Source organism: Meles meles, chromosome 6 (genome assembly GCF_922984935.1).
Source record: "Meles meles chromosome 6, mMelMel3.1 paternal haplotype, whole genome shotgun sequence".
NCBI lineage: Eukaryota > Metazoa > Chordata > Mammalia > Carnivora > Mustelidae > Meles > Meles meles.
Window position 1 is genome coordinate 46,708,174 of NC_060071.1, and position 26,503 is coordinate 46,734,676.

Consider the following 26,503-nt stretch of genomic DNA (forward strand, 5'->3'; position numbering starts at 1 on the left):
ATCAATGAAGATTTACTTTGTAACCATCCCCTAAGTGACTTGCTATTACCATCAGTTATCCTGTTAGACTGGTGACTGTTTAAAAAGGTGTGAACAGACACATTTTACCTGCGTAATTAGGAAGTCTGGGCCCTGCAACTTTTAGGACTTGATCTCAAGTTGCCAATTCATTGGCTCTGATTGTGCTTTTTGATTTTAAAGTTTGTTCTCTGCAATAAGTTACAAAGCTGTACCCTGATGATACATAATACACTCATTCTCTATGGTCATAATAAAATCAAGTTCATTATCAGCCCAGACAAGAACATGCCATTGTTCTTACAGGATGTCCAGTCTTATCCGATGTCCCAATAGACTTCTAAATGATAGTTTCACTTTACAAAATCAACCCACTCTCCAGTTCATAGCAGCAGCAGTTTCATGCTCTGAAACACTTTGAAGTTGCTGTAGTTGCATTTATGCCTAATTGGAGAGACGGGCTACCTACCTATTTCTTGGGAAGAGGGGTGTATCCCAGTTATTCTGTATTGGGCTGGGGAAAAAAAAATGAGAGGTCTTGTATTAAAAAAAAATTTTTTTTTAAACTACAAAAGTGATGTTTCTGACAGAAAAATCAGAAATGAGAAAAAAATCACCCACATTTCCACCAATCACTGAGAGATCTAGTTAACATCTATCCACTGTTTTCCTGTTCTCTTTTCTACCTCTCTCCATTCATCATAGTTTAAGAAAATGAGATCATATGGTACACAGTATTTTGTGTTTTGTCTCCCTGCCCCCTTAATAACCATCATGTTGTTTCATGTCATCCTACATTTCCTAATGAATGTGTATATGTAACAGGCATATAACTGACTTTATTCAAGGGCATAGTACGCAATAGAATAAAAAATTTCCTTATTAATAGAGCCCCCGCTGCCCCTTCTCTACAGCCATTCTCAAAAACCGTAAGTGACCTCTGACCAACAATTTCAGTGTCGCATGTGCAACACGTGCAGAGAGGGTCAGCCAGCTGCCGGCTCCTGCCGACGGCGTCAGGGCAGGACCCCACAGCCGGCCACTCTCCTCCCGTCGGAACCACGCAGCTCGCTCCTGGGCGGCCAGTGGTCCGCGGGGAGAACTCTGCGGTCCCACGTGCCCCGTTCCATGGACGCCGTGTCCCCTCTTCTCCCTCTCTAATCTCCCTCACAGCTGAGCCCGAGTTCGGGGAAGCCGGGGTCACTGTACGCTCCCTTATCCCCATGACAGCGCGGCCGGCGTAGCGCCTCGCGTCGCGGACTCTCCCAGCAGCAGGCCGCGGGGTAGAGACCCCGAAGGGGCCCTTGCTCGCCCAAGCCGGGTGCCGCACGGCGCCGCTGCTGGACTGGAGCCGCGCGGGGCCGCGCCGTCCCCGAGTGATGACGCGCTTCCTGCCCTCCCGGCGCTCGCGGGCCGTGCGCTCGCGCTCGCCCTCGGCTCTTGTTCCGCGCCCGGAGCCAGCGGCGACGGCAGCGGCTGAGGCAGCTGCGGGAGCGGAGCGGTCGCCGGGCGCGCGGGGGGACGCCAGCTGCACTCCGGGGCAGGCGCTCTGCAATGAGACAGTAAATGCATCCCCCGGTAAGACGCACGGCTCACTCGGGTTTTCCTCTTCCTCCAGCTGCATGCACGTTGCATGAATTTCTCGTGTCTTTTCCCTCCCCTTTACAGAAGGAAAATGTGGGTGGTTTTTTTCCTCCCGTTTGCATCTCGTGAGTGATGCCAATGCAGAAAAAAAACCTGCAAAGCTCCCAGATTTGATGTCCTAGGAGGGCTTTTGCAAAAATAAATAAATAAATAAAATAAAATAAAAAATAAAATAAATTTAATGCACCTGTCTATTGCACATGTATGTTTCACTGCACTCGACCTGGGCGCAGCGGTTTTCAAACAGGCTGGCAGCCGGCTCCTGAGAACGGATTCCTGGCCGCGGGCAGCCAGTCCCCTCCGGGGCTCCTGCTGGGTTTCCGGTAACTGGGCTTTGAAAAGCGGCCCCGCCTGCATGGAGTGTCCCCTCGGCCCGGGCCGGGCCCCCGCGCCAGGAGAGTTGGCGCGGGCGGACCGGCTTCATTCCAGCACTGGCCGCTCCGACTCCAAAGCCACTTTGCAAACAAGTCTCCGGCCGAGGCTCGAGGCAAAGACAGCCCGCCGACGCGGAGCTCGTCCAGTACCGGACTCCCAGACCTGCCGATTCTACGACTCCCCTTGGCAGTCTCGCCACCAGCTAAACTGCTGGCTGCTGAGGGACCTGGGCAGCGCCCGCCCGAGTGCGAGAGCAGGATTTGGATTTAGTGCCGCTGGCCTCGCACTGGGCGAGCGGCGCCCTTTCCTTCTTTGGCCCCGCAAGCTACAGTTTGGCGCTCACTGGGAGCCGGAGGGTCCTGGGGACTGGGCATTTAGGGATTCCCTGAGGGGACCGAGGAACGACGCTCGAGGGCGCCATATTTTCAGTGGGTCTTGGCTGCGGAGGGAAGGGGCGTGCAGTTTCTGGGGTCCCGGGGACAGTGCGGCGCCCCCGCAGGAGAGGCCGGAGGGGTTTTCGCCGGGAAAGTTTGCGCGCCGAGGCAGGCGCGGAGGCGGCGGCGCAGAGCGCGCACGGAGGCTGTTCCCGCAGGGACGCGCGGGCTGCAGCGCGTCGCCAGGCCGGCCCGGCCGGGGTGGAGGGCCCAGAGCCTCCGTCAGGGGCTGCGCGCCTGGCTACCCCCGCTCCCTGTCCCGCTGAGACTCGGCGTGCGGGCTCTGAGGCGCAGGGAACACGCCCCTCTCCCCAGCCGCCGCGGCCGCCCCGGCGCTCCGCCCGAGCCGTGCGCTTGGCGGCGTCCCCCGGCCGGGCGCCTGGTGCGAAGCGTGCTCCCGGCGCCGGGCTTCGCCTGGGCGCTCCGCAGGGCGCGGGAGCTCTGTCCCTGCGGGAGAGGTGGGGAGCCGACTGGCGGCCCGGGGCGAGGGCCTGGCCTGCGGTCGCCCAGGGGCCGAAGAACGGCCCGAGCCTCCCCGAGCCTCCTTGACTGCGGTGGCGACAGCAGCAGCGCCCGCGGCTGCGTGCTCGGCTTTCGCCGCGATGCCAGCTCTTGGAGGCGAGATGGGGTGGGGGTGGGGGTGGGGCGTTTCTAGAAGTTGGGGCTTCAGGTGACGCGTGGGGGAAACTTGAATTTGTGCCGTCCGTGAAGAGTCGAGGTGATGGGAGAGGGGGGGAGAGTTGTTTCAGAATCCCTGCGTCTCGTGGTGAAAACGATCCTCCGGTCATTAACAGAAGATGAGAGAAGCTTGAGCTGAGGTGTTTGATGTTGTGCAAGACACAAAGAGGAGGGTAGGGATGACGTCCCGAGAAATGGGGCCCCAGATGCACATAAATTACAAGCACGCTGGTGCTCCATTGCGTACTTTGGCTTTGATAGTACCTGGGCGTGCTGAGCTGTGGCATTCGTCAGGTTGCGCGCGCTATCCTCCTCCCTTCTGAGCCTGGAGTTGGCGACTTCTCAGGAGTGGGGCCGTGGGCATTCTTTTCTTTTGAAATACAGTCGATTGTGATCGCTCCTTTGTGAAGGGGCAGAGGAAGGGCGTGTTTGCTGACCTACAATCAGCTGAATGCAGAAACATGCCAGCATTTCTCCTTGGCTTCTTATTGAAACGATGCCATAGTATTGAGGTCATGTCAGCACTTTGGGGCTTCATCATTGGAGAGTCTTCAAGGGATCACAGAAAAAGGCAGAGGGGTGTGAAGCTTTCATCTGGGATGCGCCTGTGATGTCGGGGGTTAGGCTGGTCCTTCCATAGTCCACTTCATTAAGTGCCTCCAGTGTGGTTGTCAGCCATTGCGTTTCCAAGATTTATCTTCCGGTTACTGATTTGGGAGATCTATGAAAACACTGTGCAGGGGTGGTGGATGTGACAAGTGGCCTTGAGGGTTACCTGCATGAATGCTCACTCTCTCTTTCCTTCCTTCCTTCCTTCCTTCCTTCCTTCCTTCCTTCCTTCCTTCCTTTTCTCTTTCTTTCAGCCCTGGAATTGTGGAAAACACCCAGAGCCCAAGATACATTTATCTAAAATTAGCATAGTTGATTTAGGAGAGAATCAAATCAGTTGCAGAAAACCATCTATTTTGTAAAGTTCCTAATCTTAGTCCTGGTACCTTGAATCACAAAAAAACCAGGCTCTTCAGATTCGGGAAGTCACTGATTTTTCTCTGCCTTTGTACCCACTCAGGTTATCAAGGAGATACAAAACAGTTTTAATTAAAGTGTCTTTTTGACACTGATGTTGTGGTTCTACCTCCAAAAGGAAAGCAAATTTTTAAAACTGTTAAATGAGTTATGGGGATACACTTTACAGGCTTAGGCTTATAGGTGTGTCTTGAATTAGCTTACTGCTAAACCTCCTAGTTTAGGGTTTTTCAAACCGAACACTATTTCTTTCCTAGAGTATTTTCACTGAAAGTCAAGTTTTACAAAGAGGGGTGTGTGTGTGTGTGTGTGTGTATGTATGTATGTGTGTAAATGATGGGGGGAGATGGAGATCTCTAGTCCAGTTTCTGTGTTTTGTACCTCAAAATTATACTGATTCCCTTCACCCCCATGCATCAATCCTAGCAGATTATTAGTTCCCAAGAATAGTTAAAGGTGGTTACAGATGGTGAACAATCTAAGTTTTTACCAACTATGGTCAGAAAAAAAATCTGCACATCTAGATACGCCTTTATTCATTTTAGCATTATGTTTTGTAATTACATATATGTCACATACTGTGTTCATGTGCTAAATGTTAATACAATGCAAATTAAATTTTTTAAAACTTTTCTTAATAAAGCTGAAATAAAAAATTAAAGAAAAGTTGCAAATCCTTCAATCCTCATTCCCAAATTTACTACCTTCATATTTATCAGATTCTTAGGCCTCTCCTAACAAAATTGTATAAATTGTGCTTTGTTGCCTCTTGCCTGATTCATCTTATAACTTTGCAACTTGATCAAAGTTCCTGGATTTTTGTTGTTGTTGTTAAGAGGATTTTATAACTACAAAAGGGTAGAAAACGCCTGTGGGTTTTGGAGCTTTGCCTGTCCATTTACTGGGCTATGTGATGTGTGTGTTGTGGTGTGTGTGTTGTGTTGTATGTGCGCATGTCCAAACTCTTGGGTCAGTGTCAGAAACTTGTGATCTGTAACATTATTGATTCAGAACTTTTGAGTCATAATGTTTTCTTGGAGATTTTGAGTGGTGTTTGGCCAACACAGGAAGTTTTTAAAAAGAGTTAAATAATTCAAAGTTATTTTTATTGGGTACAAAAAACATTTTAAAGACAAGAAGGAAAACGTAATAAGCAGAGCCAAAATTTCGGCTTAACTTACCCAACTGGTGCCTTTTTAATTACAGTGCTTTCCCCCAGAACTTCTTAATCCTATTACTTTTATATTTAATAAGGAGACTGGTTAAAACATAAGCCAAACAGAACTATTACAAATAATGGGGATAAATGGTGGGTTTAACCAGATGTTTTGCCTAAAGTTAAAAGAGTTAAGGAATCTGAACTCTGTCGAACTCCCCCTGTAGGCCTCCTTCACAGCCCCCTCCTCAATAAGTGGGGGATTTTAAAAGGCACAAAGTCTTGGAGGGGGTGGAGGCAAAAAACCAAAAAAGAAACAAAATGCTTAAGGTAGGCTTCTCCTGTCCATCACCATCCTAACAATCTTTGGCTCAGTGGCAGGTGCCATTTGAATGACAGCTGGTAGACAAGGCTGGGTACAAAATGCTTTGGTTGTGAGAGGCTTTCTTTACCCAGAACTATGAATTAAGACTGGGCTCAGTTGCCACCCATTTCACAGTGGATTTTCAGAGTCAATGCCAAGAACATGGTTTTGTGTTTCTCTTAACCAATGATTTAATTTCAGCCAAAGTGATGCTGTTCTGAATTTGTAGGAAAAGAAACGAATATTTGTATTTCCTTTTTACTCTTCTAATTCCAATCTTAACGAAAAAATTCTCTTAAGTCTCTCTATTCACTTACTCAGCACTTGTTTTGAGGGCTTACGATACGCTTCATGCTAAGACAGCCCCTGCCCTAACCTCACATGCTGACTTCCTAGGGGATGATACTCATTTGTACTTTACATAGCTAATAGATGGGGTGGGGGAAAAAGAGTGTGTGATTAAATAGATTTGAAGGACAACACCGTAGAAAGATGAACAGAGGGCCGTCCTGGTGCCTCAGTGGGTTAAGCCTCTGCCTTTGACTCAGGTCAGGATCTTAGGGTCCTGGGTTTGAGCCCTGCATCAGGCTCTCTGCTCAGCGGGGAGCCTGCTTCCCCCTCTCTCTCCACCTGCCTCTCTGCCTACTTGTGATCTCTCTGTCAAATAAATAAATAAAATATTTTTTTAAAAAAGAAAGATGAACGGAGGATATGAACAGTGTTCCCAGAAGCAGAGATGTAAATGGTCAATAAACATGTGAAAAGATTTTTAACCTCCACAGTGGTCAGGGGAACGCACATTTAAAACAGATATTACCTTTTCTGTCCATCCAATTGACCCACTTTTTAAAAAATTGGTAGCATCTTCTCTTAGATGTATTGGGGGGCAACTCACAGACTCTTGTAGAAGTATGAATTGTTGTAAGATTTAGGGAGAGCAGACAATTTCTCTGTAAGTTGGGAACCTGCTGCCATATGCACTAGCAATCCCGTATTTAGAGTCCTGTCTTACAGGAGGAAAATCATCAGCATGCAAGGACCTGTGCGTGAAGATGTTCATTGTAGGGTTATTAAAGTAAATGAACAAGCAACTTGAAATGTCCATCAGTAGGATGAATAATAATAGCATTTATTTTGGATTTTGCAAGGGATATCCATGATGTTTTAAACGGAAGTAAAATCAAGTTACAGAGTATCATATGTAGTGTGATCCTATTTCTTATTTAAAAAAGAAGTCCTATTCGTATAACCTGGGAGAATGATGAGTAAGGACACACAAAACTCGAAATTGTTTAAAATTGACAGCGGGAAGCAGGGGTGATTAACTTGGTCCATATACACCTTGATGGGTTTACTTGCTCAAGCACAAAAGCTTTTCTATATGGAAACACTTGAAAATGGTATTTGGTTCATGAATATGAAACTTGTTTGGGACCGTTTTGGAAACAAAAGATGAGCAGTATCTCAGCTGCTTTTTCTGATGCCTTCTGCAGCAATCTTTTATCTCTTTGGAAACTTTCCATTAATTATCTCCTGACATCCTGAGATTTCCCAGTTTTGAGTCAGTGCCTTCATTGTCAAGGATGGCTTCAGGAAAAGCTATTTACCTCTATCCCCCCCCCCCCCCCCCCCCCCCCCCCCCGGGCGTAGTGAGATTAAGAAACCAAGAAAGCTCTGAGGCTATGCGCTATGGCGAGTGCCGTGAAGTGTGTAAGCCTGTTGATTCACAGACCTGTATCCCTGGGGCAAATAATACATTATATGTTAATAAAAATAATAAATAAGTAATTAAATAAATAAAATAAGGGGGGGTAAAAAAGCTCTTAGTGGGGTGCCTGGGTGGCTCAGTCAGTTAAGTATCTGCCTTGGGTTCTGGACATGACCTCATCGTCCTGGGATTGAGCTCTGCATTGTTGGGCTCCCTGCTCAGTAGGGACTCTGCTTCTCCCTCTTCTTCTGTCCCTCCTCACCATTCATGGGTGCGGTATCTTTCTCTCTCTCTCTCTCTCAAACAAAACAAACAAATAAATAAAATCTTAAAAAAAGAAAAGCTCTTGGCAAGCACTCTCCTTTTCCTTGACTTTCTCTGATCCCAGCTGAGTGAAGGTCTGGCCAATGGCAGTGTTCTCAGATAGCAGCAGCATATCCTGAAGCTTGGTTTTCCTATCTGAGGCTCGGAGAGCCTGTTTAATGGCTGTGCTGGCATTTGAACTCAGGTCTCCTACATGACTCTTAGCTTCCTGACTGCTCCACCTGAATCATTTATAATCTGGCCTCTTAGTGTGATTTTGAAACTTGATGGAATTTATGAATTCTTAGCAGTTACCACTAAAGTGAAACTTTGAAAAGCAGTAGCAACTCCATCCACATTTTAAGAAGTCCATCCTCTGGGGGCACTTGGGTGGCTCAGTTGGTTATGTGTCTGCCTTTAGCTCAGGTCATGGTCCCAGGGTCCTGGTGGGGAGTGTGCTTCTCCCTCTCCTCCCTGCTCCTGCTCTCTATCGTCATCTTGGTCTCTGTCTCTTTCTCAAATAAATGAATAAATAGAATCTTAAAAAAAGAAAGAAGAAAGAGCCATAATAACTGACGCTGTGAGTTCAGGTGGGAGACTCAGAATCTCAACCCACTGCAAGCCAGGACTCTGCTGCACAATTTAAAAATCATGGTTTAGGGGCGCTTGGGTGGCTCAGTGGGTTAAAGCCTCTGCTTTCGGCTCAGGTCATGATCCCAAGGTCCTGGGATCGAGCCCCACATCAGGCTCTCTGTTCTGCAGGGAACCTGCTTCTTCCTCTCTCTCTCTCTGCCTACTTGTGATCTCTGTTTGTCAAATAAAATAAATAAAATCTTAAAAAAAAATCATGGTTTAGGTACACCAGTGGTTCCCCAGCTAAAATGCATCAGAATCACCTGCAGGGCTTGTTAAAAGCCAGATTGTCCAGTTTTCAGACTCGGTGAGTCTTGGGTGGGGTTTGGTGATTTGCATTTATAATAAGCTCCCCAGTGATGCTGACCTTGCAGGTCATGGACCATACTTTGAGAACTGCTGGTTTAGAGACACCAGCTTCCCAATTTGCAGATCTTGTGCTCCTGTCTAGCCAGTGCTCTACCCTGTCCTGGATGAAAGTTAGAATGCCAATCGAGGCAAGTTAACTCAGTTTTATCAGTTTTACCAAGCAGGGAGAAATCAGTATTTGGGTTATGTTATTTAGTTGTTGTCTGCCTCTGTTGTATGTGTTTGGGGTTTAGTGATGGGTAAATGGATGGATGTTTACTCCACAGTAGAAGTCAAAGTTCATGAGTATTTTTTTAAATATTTGGTAATGGATTCTCATGAGAGAGTGGAGAGGACTGTTAGGGATTGTTTGGTTTTTGGTTTTGGTCTTTCAACATGCATGCATAGCAAGATTTGAAGTCATTGATTTCTTTTAATAAAAAGTTGCTACATGTGAAGGGCGTTTGAAGAAAATGGTGACCAGATGATGCTGCTTAAATTGCATTGTAATCTGGTCATTAGTGCATTTTTTTTTTTTTTTTTTGAGGAAATTAAGTGCAGTAACCATTAATTTCAACAAGTGTTTGTTTCACTGCCTCCAGAGGGGACACATTTCTTTTTTTTTTTTTTTTTTTTTAATTAATTTATTTATTTTTATTTGCTTATTTACAACATAACAGTGTTCATTGTTTTGGCATCACACCCAGTGCTCCATGCAGTACGTGTCCTCCCTATTACCCACCACCTGGTTCCTCAACCTCCCACCCCACCCCACCCCCTCCCGCCGCCCCTTCATAACCCTCTGGTTGTTTTTCAGAGTCCATAGTCTCTCATGGTTCATCTCCCCTTCCAGTTTCCCTCAACTCCCTCTCCTCTCCATCTCCCCATGTCCTCCATGTTATTTGTTATGCTCCACAAATAAGTGAGACCATATGATACTTGACTCTCTCTGCTTGACTTATTTCGATCAGCATAATTTCTTCCAGTCCTGTCCATGTTGCTACAAAAGTTGGGTATTCGTCCTTTCTGATGGAGGCATAATACTCCATTGTGTATATGGACCACATCTTCCTTATCCATTCATCCGTTGAAGGGCATCTTGGTTCTTTCCACAGTTTGGCGACCGTAGCCATTGCTGCAATAAACATTGGGGTACAAATGGCCCTTCTTTTCACTACATCTGTATCTTTGGGGTAAATACCCAGCAGTGCAATTGCAGGGTCATAGGGAAGCTCTATTTTTAATTTCTTCAGGAATCTCCACACTGTTCTCCAAAGTGGCTGCACTAACTTGCATTCCCACCAACAGTGTAAGAGGGTTCCCCTTTCTCCACATCCTCTCCAGCACACGTTGTTTCCTGTCTTGCTAATTTTGGCCATTCTAACTGGTGTTAGGTGGTATCTCAATGTTGTTTTAATTTGAATCTCCCTGATGGCTAGTGATGATGAACATTTTTTCATGTGTCTGATAGCCATTTGTATGTCTTCGTTGGAGAAGTGTCTGTTCATATCTTCTGCCCATTTTTTGATATGATTATCTGTTTTGTGTGTGTTGAGTTTGAGAAGTTCTTTGTAGATCCTGGATATCAACCTTTTGTCTGTACTGTCATTCACAAATATCTTCTCCCATTCCGTGGGTTGCCTCTTTGTTTTGTTGACTGTTTCCTTTGCTGTGCAGAAGCTTTTGATCTTGATGAAGTCCCAAAAGTTCATTTTTGCTTTTGTTTCCTTGGCCTTTGGAGACTTATCTTGAAAGAAGTTGCTGTGGCTGATATCCAAGAGGTTACTGCCTATGTTCTCCTCTAGGATTCTGATAGATTCCTGTCTCACACGTTGAGGTCTTTTATCCATTTCGAGTTTATCTTTGTGAATGGTGTAAGAGAATGGTCGAGTTTCATTCTTCTACATACCGCTGGAGGGGACACATTTCTAACAGTGCTTATCAGTGGCACGTGCGTGCTTGGCTGTCCCCAGGGACCCTCACTTGTGTGTATGGCCTTAGAGGCGCAGATGACCCCAAGCTCAAGAGAAGTTTCCCCGAAAGGCTTCCCTCCCCACTGATTCCCCTGATTCTAAAATTCTTTAGCAGATAAACATTTGTTCTATTTTTAGCCACTTAATTTTAGTGCTTTTTATTTTCTAATGATTTCACATATAAGTTATAAGCAAAGCAAAATTGGTAGTGGGGTGTATTAAAAAAATGAAATGGGAAGGGAATCTTCATGAAGGAGATCTTGCTTCAGTTTGTAGGATGAATCTCTTTTGTAGGGTTCTCCCCGATGACCACTCATTGGGATCACCTAGGGATTCTGATGCATTGGTTTGGGTGTGGCCTTGGCATTGGTGGGTAAGTTTTCCAGGTAATTCTGATAAGTAGCTAAGGTATAGAGCCTCGATTTACAGTTCTCTGCCTCATGTTGCCTCATATTTGAAGATTCTGTTCATCTGGACCATAGTCCCTCCTCCCTTCAACTTCTTCTTCTTTTTTTTATATATATATATATATTGCACGATTGGAACGAACCAAATGATTTTTTCTGGCTGGTGGTGTTATAGATATTTAAAATTTCTTAAAAATACTTTTTGGTATTTTCCAAATTTCTCTATATTTAGTGTATATTTCTTTTATAATCAGAAAACACTTTCATAAAAATCTTGCTAGTGGCTGGCTTTGGGTTTATCAGCTATCATTCTTATATAAATAAGAATTTATATTTCTCTGTAATGATCAAATATCAAAACAGTAACATCTCCCTATATATAGCGATGAATACAGTGTGTTTCGTTTTCTGTAATCCTTAGTTCGCTTCTGTTTGCTCAGATATTTTGGGATTATAGGTTTGGTTTATTTCACCATTTTATATTATATACCTTAATTTACAGGAAAGCCTTAGAACTGAATTTTGTAAGCATGTTTAAAAACATTTTTCCTGCTTAATTATGCTTTATTAATTTTCCTGATAATCAGAATTTTTAAAGATTTTTATTTATTTTTGTGACAGAGAGTGAGTGTGCACATGAGCACAGCAGGGAAAGGCAGAGGGAGAGGGAAAAGCAGACTCTGTCATAAGCAAGGAGCCCAATGTGGGGCTTGAACCCAGGACCTCATGAGCTGAGTGGAAGGCAGATGCTTAACTGACTGAGCCACCAGGTGCCCCCTGATAATCAGAATTTTTAAACAGTGAGTCGTATGGTGCCATCAACATTTTTGGTGACTTGAAATCTATATAGATTGTCTAGTCATCAGTCCCTTGGCCACCTCTCTTTGTTATCTTTTCCTCTACCCTGCTTCGGCATCCCTCCCTTGGTTATTTCTAGACAGGATATTTGGCATTGTCTAGAGACATTTCTGTGGGTCATCACTTGAAGGGAGGAAGGGGTGCTACTGGCATTTGATGGGGGATGGTGCTAGGACAGCTCCCACAACAAGGAATTATCTGGCCTAGAATGTCAGCCATGCCAGCATCGAGAAGCCCTGCCGTGGTGTCCTTGTTCTTTAAACACCAGTCCACAGAGGATAGCAATTTGATGTGATGACCCAATATGAACACACACACACACACACAACTGGAACCAGTTTCCCCAAACATCATTTATCCTTGCTAGGTATAATGTATTCTTAGACTTTTAAAATTTGTTCAATTAAAAAAGAATGCTCCTTATGACTCACTATACTGATTTTCCTGTCCAGTAGCCCTTCATTTGAAAAACACAGCTGTGGACCTTGTCATTACCAGTACCTGCACCTCCAGCAAAATCTTGACAAGCATTCCAGTGTGACCCTCCCCTTTTCTCTTTCATCTTTTCCCCTCTTGTACTCAGTTCCACCTAGGCGACACCCTACAAGAGCCTCTGACCTGGTGACCCTTCCACGTTTCATTGACCATCATCCCATTCCTCTCCTCTGACCTCCCCTACCCCCAGCTCAGGTGCTCGCATACACCCTCAACTCCCTTGACCCTTTCTCCCTTCATCTAACTTTCTTGGGAAAACCCCACCCTCTGCCTACCTACCTTGCTCCTGCCTGAGGCAGAGGAACCCGGCTAGAGAAAACAAACAGCCATCTATATCGGCTGTCTCTTTTGATTGATGACCACAGATCTCAAGGGGAACTCTTGGCACAGTGGGGTACACTATGTTTCTATCCCCACCCCGCCTTCAGCTGATGACCTGGCTTATTTCAGGGAGAAAAAAAGGCAATTAGGAATGAGTTTCACCATCTTCCTTCCTATTAGATCTGCTAGCCTATCTCCAGCTCTAGCTGAGCAACATTGTATCCACATTGTATCCACAGAGCCTTGTAACCACATGTGCATTGGAGCCTGTTCTCTTTTGGCGTGCAAGACTTTCACTCATGCATGTATGCCCTTTCCTTTCTGCATGATCACTTTTCCTTCTCTGATGGATAATCCTCCGAGAGAGAGATGCTGTAGCAGCAACCACAGCACAGTCCTGAACCCATCCCTGAGTCAACTCTTCTTCCATTCTTCTCGCCTCCCTAATAGTAAACCTTTCTGAAAGAATTGCCATGAGTCCTGCCCCATTTCCTCCCTGCTCATTCTGTCTTGAACCCACTCCAGTTTGGCTTTTGCCCCACCCCTTCACTGAATCCACACGTCTTCAGGTCCCAGTGCTGTCCAGTGGCCAGCTCTTCCCTGTCACCTTCTGCAGCCTCTCAGCAGCGGTTAGCCAGCTGATTGCCCTCTGGGACACTTTCTTCACCTGGCTTCCATTCCACCATTCTCCTCCGGTTCTCCTATACCTGGGTGCTCTGCCTCCATCCAGCTCTCCTGCTGGATCTCCTCATCCGTCCTGCTCCTAAGGTTGGAGGTGCTCTCTCACCCTTCATTCTGTTTGCCAGTTGCCCCCAGTGTCTCCTCCGCAGAGGTCTCTCTGGCACCCTCTAGTCCCTGCTCTCAAACCTCTTCCTTTTTTGTGTTCATGTCTTTTATCATTCCCTGATACGTGATTCATTTATTGTCTACCCCATGGCACTAGGATAGAAGCTCATGAGGGAAACTACTTGGTACCGCATCCCCAAGTGTCTAGAGCAATGGCTTGCACATAGGAGTTCACAGAAATTTTTAATGAGTCATCGATGAGGAAAACTTGCTGGTTACAGAGGTTAGCCTTAGATGAGGAAACGGAAATCTTCCCCAGGTTTGAGCTAAAGAAGAGAGCACAGAAGTGGAAAAGCAGTGTCTCATGCGGCCAGTGCTTTTTAGAGCAGGTGGTAAGCATTAGAGGTTCAAGTGAATGAAGGAAGCCCTTCCTTGCTAACTCCTTGTTGAGTGATGGAAGGTGCCTGCGAAGGATAGTGAGCTGCAGACACATGGTTGCCCCTCTCATTTTTATCTCGGAAGGAGGGGCACTTAAGCCATCCTCTGGGTGGCTGGTGTCACTGGGTTGAAGACAGCAAATTCACTTGTCTGAAGTGTTTATCATTGACCTTGATGTTCTGGTGGGTTGTTTGGTTCATCACTCATCCCCACTGTGCACTTGACTGCGTGGAGAGATGTCTCCTCTGTGTCCTGCTGCATTTGAGCCCATGCAGAGGGAGCCTGTGGATGGATGGCCGCGTTCCCTGATTCCCTCAGTGCTGCTCTCTCAAGCACCCAGTTTAGGGAGTCCCAGGGCTTCGTGTGTTTAAGTGACAACCCCTGGCTTCTCTGTTTGCATTGCTGTAAGACCACCTGTAATATGTGACCCTGGGATGGAGGACCCAGTTTGATGTAAGCGAAGATATCTCCTGAGTGTGGCCCGAAGTCATGCATGGCAGATCTTCCCAGAGGTGTGTGGATTATTTCTGGGTTTGAGAGATTACATCAGGGCGCTTTAAGAGGCTTAATTTTCTCCTTGAAGGGCTTTCTATTGGGCTGGGCACCTGTCACTCCCGGGCCCTTCCCAGCAGGATTAAAGGGTAAGGTTTTAGCCAAGGGCAGCCTGAAGTGCAAGCTCAAAGCAGTTGGGTTTAGGGCGCCCAAGAAGGAAGGGCATATGTCTTCATAGGAGATCTTAGAGTGATTCTAGGAAAGTTAATTGTTTGAAAACCAGAGGTCCGAATGGTTCTAGGTCAGCCTTTCCCTTTGACAGGGAAAGAACCAGAGTCCAGAAGGATGAGATTTAGTGGGGCCCCTTGGCAAAGCTGGCACTGGAACCCAACCTTCCTGACCACCACCAGGTGCTTTTTCCTTTTCTTGGGATGTCTGGCGGGACCCTGACTTTAATTGAGGCTCTGGTTCTTGGCCCTGAGTGTGCGTCCAAATCACCAGAGAAGCTGTTAAAAACGCTGTTCCTTAGAGGGTGTAATGCCAAGTGAAGTCAGTCAGTCAGAGAAAAGCAAATACCGTATGATTTCACTCAGATGTGGAATTTAAGAAACAAAACAGAGACCAAAGAAAGAGGCAAACAAAAAACCCCCACTCTTAGCTCTAAAGAAAAGAGGTGGTTGGGGGGATGGGTGAACTGGGTGGTGGGGATTAAGAGTAAGGAGTCATGGGGTGCCTGGGTGGTTCAGTGGGTTAAGCCTCTGCCTTTGGCTCAGGTCATGATCCCCTCAGGGTCCTGGAATTGAGCCCTACATCAGGCTCTCTGCTCAGCAGGGAGCCTCCTTCCCCGCCCCTCTACCTGCCTCTCTGCCTGCTTGTGATTTCTCTCTCTGTCAAATAAATAAATAAAATCTTAAAAAAAAAAAAAAAAAGAGGGGCGCCTGGGTGGCTCAGTGGTTTAAGCCGCTGCCTTCGGCTCAGGTCATGATCTCAGGGTCCTGGGATCGAGTCCCCGCATTGGGCTCTCTGCTCAGCAGGGAGCCTGCTTCCCTCTCACTCTCTGCCTACTTGTGATCTCTCTCTGTCAAATAAATAAATAAAAAATCTTAATAATAAGGAAAAAAAAAGAGTAAGGAGTCATGTATAGATTTGTTGAATCACTCTCATACACCTGAAACTGTTATAATGCTGTATGTCAGTTATCCTGGAATTAAATAAAAACCGCTATTCCTAAACCCCACCTGACTCATGGAATTGGAATCCCTGAGAGTGAGACCTGGGCACCTGTGGCTTTTAAAAATTACCCTAGGGAGGCTCCTAGGAGAGGTTGCCCAAGAAGGGTGTGTCGGAGGTAAAATCATCCCATAGGCCTTGCACGCTGGACAGACACCGCTCCTTTCTGGGGCAGGGCAGCCATCCCAACGGGCTCTGTCTACTGCTTGCTCTCCCGCACCCTCTGTGGTTACTGGGTAAGACCTTCTAGGGTTTTAACGCACATAAAAAGGGCCTTTTATTTTCTTTAGGGGCATTTCCCCCATGTGTTTTGTCCTACTAACGGGGAGAAAGAAAGGTGCGTTCAGTTTGAGAAAATCATCTGCTTGAGGGCCTTTGGGGTCCTCTTTTTTATTTTTTATATTTTAGAATATATTCATTTTTAAGATTTTATTTATTCATTTGACAGACAGAGAGATCACAAGTAGGCAGAGGGGCAGGCAGAGAGAGAGGAGGAAGCAGGCTCCCCGTTGAGCAGAGAGTCCAACACAGGCCTCCATCCCAGGACCCTGGGACCACGATCTGAGCTGAAGGCAGAGGCTTCAACCCACTGAGCCACCCAGGCACCCCTTTTGTGGTCCTCTTGACTGGCATCCCCAGGCATCTGAGTGCCGAGGGTGGTTGGTTCTCCAGCTCTCAGAGCAGCTGGTGCTGGGCGCGGACTGTGGGCACCACTCTGACAGAAGGAAGAGGGGGCGTGAGTTGGCTGTGAGGGGACAGGTCGGGACAGTTTTATGAGGATGTTAATCACTTGCTGGTTCTTGCTGGTAAACTGGCAGATGTTTTGGAGGTCTGATTTTTGTGAGGGTTGCTACAGGCTCAGGACTCCACCGCTGAGCCTGCACTGATGCCCCCCTCACCGTCACCCCCCCTCCCCCCAGAGCTGGCTCTCTCACTAACCTGATAAGTAGTTCACATGGAGCTTTTAGGAATGTACTTGGTGAAGATATTAGAGCAAGCCCTGTGGAATCTGAGACGCGTCAGGGCCCGAGTGCCCCCCCACAAATGGAACAGCAGCAGGGCACTTTGCTCTTGAACTGGAAGCTGACAGATTGTTTGAGTTTGTTAGGGCTGCTGTAACAAAGTACCACAGATCCGTCACTTATACAACAGAAATTTATGGTGGCGGTTCTGGAAACCAGAAGTCCGAGATCTGGGTGCTGGCAGGGTTGGTTTCTTCCCAGGGCTATGAAGGAAGCACATCGGTGCCAGGCCTTGCTCCTTGGCTCATAGATGGCTGTCTTCTCCTCATGTGAGTCTGTTTCTGTGTCCACGTTTCTCCTTCTTGTAAGGACACCAGTCACAAAGGTCGAGGGCCCACCCTAATGACTTCATTTTAACTTGATCACCTCTGTACAGGTCCTATTTCTAAATAAGGCCACATTTGGTGGTCCTGGGGAGTTAGGACTCCAACATTACCATTTTTGAGGGGTCATGAGTCCGTGCACATCACAGATTGTCAGACTGACCTGTGTCTCAGAAGTTGAATCTGACGTGGAATGCTTCTTATTGAAGTTACCTTTTTAGGCAAGGGGGACCCTCATTGGTGATCTTTGTGGGATTCTGCACCCACCAGTTTTATTCCCCTGTTTTTGGCGCTTGGCATTTCAGGAAGGCCTTGTATGTGTATTGCCACTGTAACAGCCTTGTGAGGTGGGTGTTGTTTCTACTTTGAGGAAGCTGAGGTCTTCCAAGGTTTACACACCAAATACTGGGTGAGTTTGACTTAAGCTCAGATTTTCTACTCTATAGCGTAGGTGTCTCCCGTAACATTTGGGATTCAAACCTCACTATGTATAAGAATCTTCTGGGAAGCTTGTTAAAATACAGGTTTAGGAGACCTTCTGGAATACTACTGAATCAGAAGCCAAAGTTGCAACCAAGGAATCTGTATTTTTATTAATTTCCCCTGGAAATTGTGATGTGTTCCAAAATGTGAGAACAAGTGCACTCTACCATAAACCCAATATTTTAGGTGGGAGTAACGCAGCCACACCACCAAGTGCCCATTTGACTTGTCAGCTGGCTTTCATGGGAGGCCTTGGGAGGCAAGGTGGAAAGGTACTCCTTGGAACCCAGGGGCCCTGAAAGCCCGAGGGGATGTCCCTTCATAATTACCCCTGCCACCAAACTGATGGGTCTGGTGGGAGCTCTTTGGCTGTCCAGGCGGTGCTAATTGTCCGTTAGCTAGGGGGAAATAAAGCTAGCTCAAACTTTCTGTGCTACATATATACATTTTGCACCACAGTGGGGAAGGGGTGGGGTTAACTTGAGAGGGTGTGGTTACAAACCTCCCATCCTTTAGTAACAAAGCAAAGATAAAACCAGCGGGAGGACAAGGCAAGAAGAAATTGTGATTATTAAGTATTTCTCATTATAAAATGTATTTGCATTAACTAAAACATGCTGGAGCATGCACCATATGGAAGAATCACCTGGAGAAATGTTAAAACATGATTCCTGGGCCCCAGCCCCAGAGATTTCTTTGTAATTCCGCGCTCCTGATCTGGGGAGCTCACTTGGAGCGGGCAGCCGCTCATTAATGAAAAATTGTCCCTGTGTGGTTTTATCTGCTGATATTACAATGACCAGCCCCTCTGCCTAGAGTGAACATTTCTAAGCCGTGGCGATTAGCCTACAGATTCAACACATACTCAGGATCAATGTCCAAGTTCTGTTACCATCTTAACATCATTGTAGTGGTTACATAACAAAACACGCTCACTTAGCTAGGGCTCTATCCCTTAGGATGTGGTCCTTAGCCTCCACGCTCAGAATTACCTAGATTAAACACTATTGTTGCCTAGTCCTCAGAGATCCTCATTGGGTAGGTCCGCATGGGGTCCAAGAATGTGGAGTTTTTGTGATCAGAAGATTCTTAGGTACGTGGAAGTTTTGAGTGCCACTGAGCCAAGGATTGGAAATCAGTTCTGCTTCTTACCAGCCTCATAGTAAAGTTATAAACACTGTTAGAATGATTGCATTGTTCCCATTTTCTGCCTAGGAATGCTGTCGTTTAGTCTCAAGTTACAAGGACCTAATTCTGCAGTGGAGTTGTATTTTGAATAGATTTTTAGAATTCTATTTGAATAATCACTTTCCTTTTTTTTTACATAAGCACACACAGTTCATTTTAAGATAAGTCTTAAAACAAAAGTTATGTTCTTTGTCCAGGTAAATTTCTTTGGAAGATTGATAGTATGCGAGACTTACAGATTTTTGGAGTTAATTCAAGGAGGCTTTGTGGTTTTAAACTGCTCAGTTAAGGATGACCTTTGGTAGAAGTATGTTTATGTTCTTGGGCTCTGTGTGCATATTAAAAAAAAAATTGGTAAATGTGAGGGGGAGGGTTGGGAGGAGGGAATTATTTTATCGCTAAAGGAGATTCAGTTGCATGGACTAATAGATCTTGGTAGTCGATGCTCCATGTCTAACAGATGTTTCTGCAGATTGATCCCCCCAACCCCTCCACCCCTCCAGACAAGATTTTCAATTCTGTTATTCCTTCTGGCACAGTGGGGACTTTCACTTTTAGAAAGAGGAGTGGAAATTAATTTTGTTTCATTGGACTATCCATGCGACGTCACTTTATACAATGCATTCTTGAAAAGTGAGAAATAAACTATTTTAAAAACCACAGCAGGAACTGCGTGTGTTTGTTAAAATCAATAAAACTGCACACCTAAAAATGAGGACATTTACTGTCCTATTAGTGCTTCAGTAACCTGACTCAAAAAAATGTATCAGGGGAACTTGTCACACTAGCCATCCTTTTTGTGAATTAGTTTGCTAAGTAAAGCGTCCTTTTGTGATGCTGACGATCCCCCAGGACCTCTTTTGTTTCATACTTGTTTGAAAACCATTCTCTGTGCTTTATCTCTGTTGCTGTTCAGTGGGGTGGGAGGAGCGGGATTGGCATGGGATGCCGAGGAATGGATTTGGCCTCTCATTCATTCCTCCAGATCGTTTACTTTTCTTTCTTTCTTTCTTTCTTTATTTTTTTTTCTTTTTAAGATTTTATTTATTTATTTGACAGACAGATCACAAGTAGGCAGAGGCAGGCAGAGAGAGAGAGAGAGAGGGAGGCAGGCTCCCTACTAAGCAGAGAGCCCCGTGCAGTGCTGGATCCCAGGACCCTGGGATCATGACCTGAGCTGAAGACAGAGGCTTAACCCACTGAGCCACCCAGGTGCCCCCAGATCGTTTTCTTCTTAGCTCCACATCCAGCACCTGGTGGGAGTTCAGAGAGGTTTGGGGCATGAATTAAAGCATCAAGTTGATGGAGAAACTGAGGTATAGAGAGAGGTCAAGTGGCTTGTCCCCGTGTGAGAGCAAAGTGGCAGAAACAGGGGAAGAGTCCGTCAGGCCTTCTGACTCCCTTTCCACCATCTTTTCTCCATCTTATCTCCATCTTTTCTCTATCTCTATCTTATGTCTTATAAGTTGATATTTTATCAGTTGGGAGTCTTTTAAACCAGGGAGCACCCATAAGCTTGTTACGGTTTTGGAGGCAGCTTGTATCACCTTCATCAGGTTGGCAGCTATTTTTCTGAGTGTCTCTGAGGTCCATGGTTGGTACAGCCTGGAACAATGGACACCTGGGTGCTGTCCTCATGGAAAGCAGGACCCAGCAGGATGCATGTCAGCAGGAGGCATTCAAGCAAACCAGAACAGGGATGAGTGTTGCAAAGGTCACATGCAAGAGCCTGTAACACAGTGGCCACCGCTGATTATGTGACCTGAGGCAGGCCTTTCCCCCTGCAAGCCTTTGTGTCCTCAGTAAAACAGACAAATCAAGGATTTGGTGCAAGGATTCAGTGAGATAACAAATGTCAGGCAGACTGGGCTTCTGGTCTAATGGATATTATCTGTAATTTGTTAGAGAGGGTGAGTAAGTGGGTGTATATGCTTTCCCCCCTCTGCGTTGGCCCTTAGAGACAACCTCAAGACAGGAGTTTGATGTGTTTATTTTTCTTTTTCTGTTTTGGATCATCTTCACAACAATGGGGAGATGTATTGCAGGGCTGGGCTGGTTGGTTTTGCTCATTGACTGATACGGTTGAGGTGGAAGCAGAGCTTTCTAGTTGGGGAGCAGAATTACGGGTTAGAGATATGTGGACATAGTGGTACCCTCAGTCTTCCCTCAGCCCCTCGGGGGCTGCCAGACTCAGGCCCTACAAAGATGGTCCTTTTCGTGGCACCTGGATAGCTCAGTCACTAAGCGTCTGCCTTCTGCTCAGGTCATGATCCCAGGGTCCTGGGAACGAGCCCCTCATTGGGCTCTCTGCTGGGCCGGGAGCCTGCTTCTCCCTCTCCCACTCCCCCTGCTGGTATTTCCTCTCTCACTGTCTCTCTCTCTGTCAAATAAATAAATAAAATCTTTAAAAACAAAAACAAAAACAAGGATGGTCCTTTTCTATGTGTATCAGGACTTGGGAAAATTTGGAAGAACCGTCAGCTCTCTCATTGTGTCTACAGGGACCCCCAGAAGCAGGAGTTAGGTTAGTAGACTTTAAGGAACCTTAACTGGAGAGAACAACGGAAAGGAAGCGAGGGCTTCCAGAGGCTGTGAGAGATGCAGATCAGTTAGACCGGGCTTCCCCAAACTTCTCTGACAATAAGACTCACCCGAGCACTTGTTAAATTTCCAGTCCACCAAGCCTGCACCCATCTGGGTTGGGGCTCTGGGATTTGTGCATTAATAGTTACTCCTGCGATTCTCAGCAGGGGTGTTTGGGAAACACGGGTTTGGATCGTAAATCTTGTCCCTGCTGTTTAAAGTTGGTTCATGGACCAGCAACATCCGTTCCACCTGGGAACTTGTTGAGACTCCCAGGCCCTGCCCAGATCTGCTGACTCAGAATCAGCATATTAATAAGACCCGAGGGGGAATGTGCACACACAATAAATTTGGGGAAAATTAGGGCTTGTGTAGAGGGCAGGGACACCTGTTAACATTTTAAACCAGGGAGGTGGTAGTAGGCCAGGGATTTGAACTCTGTTTTCTGACTCCAGATTGAATGCTGATCCCACATCCTCCTGCCTTAGTTCTTACTGACTCAGGGCCTGTCTCCAGCCAGCTGTCAGGAGCCTTCGCTGTCCTGTTAATATTGCATCTGGGAAGCATGATGCCTGGGGACAGGAGAGTGCTGCTGGGACTGCCCAGTGTGTCATAATTCTTGGCCTCCATTAACCCTGTCAGGACACCTTCTTACTGCCCCAGGGAGAAGACTGAGGTCCAAGTGTAAAAGTCTGTGATTTTAAGTTTTGGAGACCTGTGGGGGTTTTGCATCACACCCGTCCGTGGTGGGTGCCTGAAAAAGTTGTTTTATCTCCATCCGTGGTGGGTGCCTGAAAAGTTGTTTTATCTCCATCCAAGGAAAGATCAGCTGGAGTGCAGTTTTTCTAATGTTGCTCCAGACTCTTAAATCCTCCCTCTCCAAGCACAGTGTCAGAGCAAATACCCTCCAAGGCGCTTGCCAAATGGCTTGAAATAAGCGTCCACGCACATTTCCGAAAAGACAATTAGAAGCTTATTTGAGGAACTAAAGTCCTGCTGTGCTAGACATTATAGTCAGGGAGAGCTCAGTGCCAGTTCGGGAAACTCCTCTGGAGGAGAAGCTGAATTTGGGGAGTGGACTGGCCTCCAGGCTTGGGAGAGGGGAGGACAGGGAGGAGGTAAAGAGGGGAACGGCACGCCCTGCAGAGAAAGGAACAATGGCTGTGTCTCCTCCCAGGAGAATTGCAATCCTTGCATATACAATCAAGCGGAAAAGTGAGGGTCCTTATGAATTCATCAACACTTGAATCCTATTACTAGTTAGTACTGGGGTTGTGGCCTGAAAGACTGTCTAGGAAACTGAGCCCTGGAGAGGTCAGGAACTCTGCCCAAGGTCACACATTGGGCTGGTGGCAAAGCCTGGGGCAGGATCCAGGGATCTTGGTTTGTCCTCTGCATTGTCCTTGTGTCCTGCTGGTTTTGGGAGGGAAGATCCTAAGACTATGAAATTTTACAATAATTGGATCCAGATGTGCTGGCCCTCCCCACCCTGCTCCTTCCCCCCTTTAAAACTAGCATAATGTTTTGTTTTTTGTTTTATTTTTTAATGGAATAGGCCATTTTAATCTGCTGGTTTCCTTTGCTACCCCACCTTACACATAAAGGTCAGGAAAGAAGAATCATAAGCTGGTAAATATCCCCGTCGTTGGGGATGCTATACCAGGCAGTTTCTCGTGGCATGAAGTGCCACTCAGATGATCTATAGCACCCAGGACAAGGGAGACCTCTGCACTGGACATGGGTAGAATGTTTGTGTTCACAGTCAAGGCATGGGTTTATATGCTCTTGCCAAGGACCCCAGGGACAGATGCATATTAAATTTTTAAAATTAAACTGTGGGCAGGCTGAAACTTGACAAAGACTTTTTAGCTCAAGTCGGGGACCGTAATGGGCTCCAGTGCAGAGGCACAGGGAGGGAGGATGTAGCCGATCCTGTGATGCCTAATCGCTTGTGTGGAAAATCAGAAGCCTGTAATCGTTTCTGCCACGCAGTGTAGCAATCGATTACACAATGCCTTGGTTTAAAATAATTTAATGTGTGTACCCATCTTACATTGTCCAGGAGGTTGAGTTCTGAGGGCAATGAAGCTGTTCTTTGGTCTGGCAGCCCAGGGCCATGTTATTAGGTGATCAGGGCATCCGGCTGCGGTGGTCAAAGGGGGTGCCTTAGGAAGGTCAGATTTGAGCCAGAGGCCAAGTGCTCTGCATTTCCTTGTTCTTCCGTGTTGTGTTGGCTGTGGCAACCAGGCTGCGCAGCTGCTTCTTACTAACATGTCACATTGGTTGAACGCAGTAAGGTCTCAACAAAAGACATAATTTGTTCAGAAATTAAATGCTTTTAGATTATAATAGAAACAAGCACTCAGTGATGTCAGAGGTTTAATTTGCTTTGAAAACTGGAGAGAAATCCTGTGCTTTGATTTCAGTGATAGAATAGCAGTGTTCTGTGGGAGTTAGGTTTGAGAACCATTAGGCTTGGCCTTGCCACTGTCAGTCTGAGAAGAAGCCAGGGCCCGGCACTTTCCTTCAACGAGTGGCTGAGGTGCTCCTTTCATCAAGTTTCTCAAAGTGTGCTCTTGGGACCCGTGGCCTCAATATTACTGGGGAACTTAAGAGAAAGGCAGCTGCACCCCCCCCATGTACTGAATCATAACTCTGGGGATGGGGCCCAGGAATACAGATTGGAATAAGTTCTCTAGGATGTTCTAATGCACACCAAGTTTTGAGAACCACTGCTATACAGTTCATAAGCAGCAAAAGCTGTTTGGATGTGCATTCTGGTGAGTCATTTCCCAAAGTATTCCGTGTTGGGTTAGCTTGTTCTGGTAACCCAGGCCAAGTGGTTGGGGTAAATAAGGTTAGATTTCCATTAGGGCTCAGTAATAATTAACGACACGCAGCCCTGCTGTCTGGATGGATAGGACAGTCCAGCTCACCTCAGCCTGGGCTCTGCAAAAAAACACTCTGGCTGTGACTTGAATCAATTTAAGAACACTTTTTCTCAAAATAAATAAATAAATAAATAAATAAATTTTTTTTTCTTTTTTTTTCTCTTAAGGGTGCTTTTGACAGTCATGTTCCTGTCAGGGATAGATTGAGATGGACAGATCTCAGGGAGAAAAAGGTGGAAGAAATGCCAAAGCTGGCTGAGGGCCTTGCAGAGAGACAGGTTTCCTGCTGAGGGATATCATAGCAAAGTGGCACGGCTAAGACAACCCGGATGTTTTTCACCTGTGTTTCTGCTGGCTGTGTGATGGCAAAAATGTTTGATGAGCATTCTTCTCTTAAAAGGACTATTTCATTCTAACAGTTGAAACACAGCTCTCTGAGAAACATTTCCTCATGGAGCAAATGTTTCCAGCTGAAACAAACTGAATGTTGAGATAGTGTTGACTTCGACTTTGAGGAAGAAGAGCAGAGTTAAAGGTTTCCATTCATTCATGCCTTGCTGTGTGCTCAGGAATGTACCAAGCAGAGTAAGACAGGATTCCTTCTCTGATGGGGGTCACCCAGAGTGAGAGGGAAGGGTCGCTGCCAGGTTTCCTGGCAGAGGGCCTGGTAGGTACTCAGGGCTGGAGCCAGCCTGCTGAGGGGCTCTGTGACCTGCTGGGAGTGTGTCCCTGGAATTTGTGGTACTTGGGGGGTGTGGAGGCTGATCTTAGAGACTGTCCCCAAGCTACGTTCAGAGGACCAAGTTCCATCTTATCTTGTGGTATCTTAGTGAGTTGTGGGAGACCCTTCCCCTGTCCATAGTGTAAATCCCATCATAAAGCTATAATTATACCCCTTTTGGTTGAAAACAGCTTAAAAATAACTTGAGGGAGGTCAGGTCTGGGTCAAGGTAGGGGTGATTCTTTGAGGCGTATTGGGGAAATATAATTAGCAGCAAAATCTCTTCCCAACCCAGAACAGTTCTCCACACAGGCAAAAGAAAAAGAAAACAATTTATTTTTGACTATGCATTGAACTAGAATGTGATGCACATCACAGGCAGTCTGCTGCAAGCATTGCAAAGCGAGAGATTATAAAGATGGAAAGAAATCTCATTCTTTTATATAGCTCAGTGGATACAATGCATTATATTCATGTCTTCAAGATCAAATTGCTAAATTTATCCTGGCTTGCAATTTGGAGTAAGGTGATGGTTACAGCTAGGCCCTGGCCCTCCCAGGAAATTGGGAGATAGAGCCTTGTCTTCCTTAATGACTGTATTTCAAAGAGGTGCTTTTTAAGTAGCTGGGTAAGAGGCTTATTTGATTTGCATTTGACCTTCTCAACATACCTGCTCCTTTACCCTGGTGAGAGTGGCTTAGGTATCCTGGAATCAGAGCCTGCCCTTAGCTGGTAGGAGTTCTGGCTCATTCTCACTCTTTGTATGGGCTCACCCTGCTTCTATGAATTCGTTAAACTCACTCACTTTGTCTCCCTCCCTCCCACTGACTTGCTTCCTTCCACAACTTTGTCTCTTCTTTCCATCTCCAATCAGAATCAGTTGAGTGCCTAGTCCTGTGGGTAAGTGGCAAAGCTCTCAATGCCTTGCACACCCGTCACATTACACTTCCTCCAATGCCTGAAAAAGCTTAGAAAATTGAGTTAAGTGACAACAGTCATGTATAGAAATTTCCTCTTGGATGTTGTTTCAGTTTCTTGATCAGTCTTCAATTCCTGGATCAGAAATTGTTTTCCCTGCTACTCAACCCTACTGTGGGAAACTCAGACTTGGTGTCTGGGGTTTTGGAAGAATTGAATCCAGTCTGGATGGACGTTTGTGAATTTAGAGCTAAGGAAAGCTTCTGACTTGGCAGAAGAAACTGAGCACTTGACTCTTGGCCACAACAGTGCCAGTGGGGCAGTGGCAGTGAGGTGGCACCACTGTTTAGTGGGACAAAAATACAAAAACTAAGGTTATTGGGCCTTGCGCTGCCTTTTACCTTTTGGTCCACTTTTACATCGACTTTAATTTTGCAGACCAGTGTGTGATTCTGGTGACTTGGCTTTGTTATCTCTGGTTACCTACATTCCGGCCTGTCTTGGACTCTACCTGGTATTCAAGGTAGAGAGGACATAGCCCGACTTCCCCTCGCCCCACTGTCCTTGGATCTTGATGTGGCCTGTTGAAAAAGGAAAGGTCTCCCTGAAAGATTGTGGGGCCTTGGGCAAGTTCCCCATTGTGGCCAATCTTGGACTCTTTGTTTTAAATCCACTTAATGATGTGTC

The 26,503-nt window shown here is 46.2% G+C and overlaps 1 protein-coding gene across 7 annotated transcripts in view; it reads left to right on the plus strand.

Annotated features, from left to right (window-relative positions):
* Nucleotides 1-1,448: 1,448 nt before the first annotated feature.
* TLN2 (talin 2) overlaps nt 1,449-26,503 on the plus strand; it is a 424,186-nt gene continuing 399,131 nt past the window's right edge. For all 7 annotated transcript variants that reach the window (XM_046008087.1, XM_046008086.1, XM_046008085.1 and 4 more), the window contains exon 1: nt 1,449-1,596. The gene's annotated coding sequence lies outside the window, so the exon portion shown is untranslated. The remainder of the gene's footprint in view (nt 1,597-26,503) is intronic.